The sequence below is a fragment of the Myotis brandtii genome, unplaced genomic scaffold, assembly GCF_000412655.1.
Source record: "Myotis brandtii unplaced genomic scaffold, ASM41265v1 scaffold390, whole genome shotgun sequence".
NCBI lineage: Eukaryota > Metazoa > Chordata > Mammalia > Chiroptera > Vespertilionidae > Myotis > Myotis brandtii.
In genome coordinates this window covers 1637705-1638507 of record NW_005364954.1, presented here as the reverse complement: position 1 = coordinate 1638507, position 803 = coordinate 1637705, and the positions used below count along the sequence as shown (strand labels likewise).

At 46.0% G+C, this 803-nt stretch overlaps 1 protein-coding gene across 4 annotated transcripts in view; it reads right to left on the bottom strand.

Annotated features, from left to right (window-relative positions):
- Positions 1–803, bottom strand: part of ASAP1 (ArfGAP with SH3 domain, ankyrin repeat and PH domain 1) — a 195468-nt gene that overhangs the window by 166859 nt on the left and 27806 nt on the right. The gene's annotated exons all lie outside the window — the stretch shown is intronic.

Here is an 803-nt window from a genome sequence, read left to right as displayed (position 1 = left end):
TGGCCGGGCTCCCGTCCGCATTCCCTTTGCGGGGCTCTCGCCGCCACTGCAAGGCTAGTTTGTGCAGTTGGCTTAAGTTGCTAAAATACCAGCTGAAAACAAATGAAAGGGTTTTGATTTTTTTTTTTACTATTTTCTAGTATTTCGTTGCCCCCTTTTTTTTTTAACCCGGAGGAAAGACCAGGGTCATGGGGTGTAAAACGCATTTCCCGAGGTGCAAATAGTGTACAATGCTAAGCAGATGCCAAATTTCTGCGGAAAAAGTACCAACAGATTGCTCATTCCTCGGCCCCGGCAGATGGCTATTTTTTTCACTAGCTCAATCTACTTAGTCCAATGAATCCATTTAATTTCTCACCATTGATTGCCAGTGAAATTGGTTCAAAAGAAAAAAAAACCCCTAGGCTTTTGGGAAGCAACACAAGATTGGCTCCTGTCATTGGAGCTAGTGGGAGCTTTCTATAGCCACCTGAAAACTCACCTCAGCCCTGGCAGGGGAGAGCAGTTGGTTAGCGGAGTCATCCCCATAAACCCAGGTTGAGGTTAAATCTGGGGCGAGGGCACAGACCAGAGAATTATGCTAAGCGGAAACAGCCAGTCAGTCAGAGAAAGACAAGTATCACATGATCTCACTTATATGTGGAATCTAATGAACAAAATAAAATGAACAAAATAGATCCAGAGACATTGAAGACTGATGAATTTCGGAGGGAGGGGTTGCAGGAAGAGATTAACCAAGGAACTTACATGCACAGTGCACAGTGCAGGCCTGGGGAGGGAGCAGGAGGGGGTGGGGGGTTTAG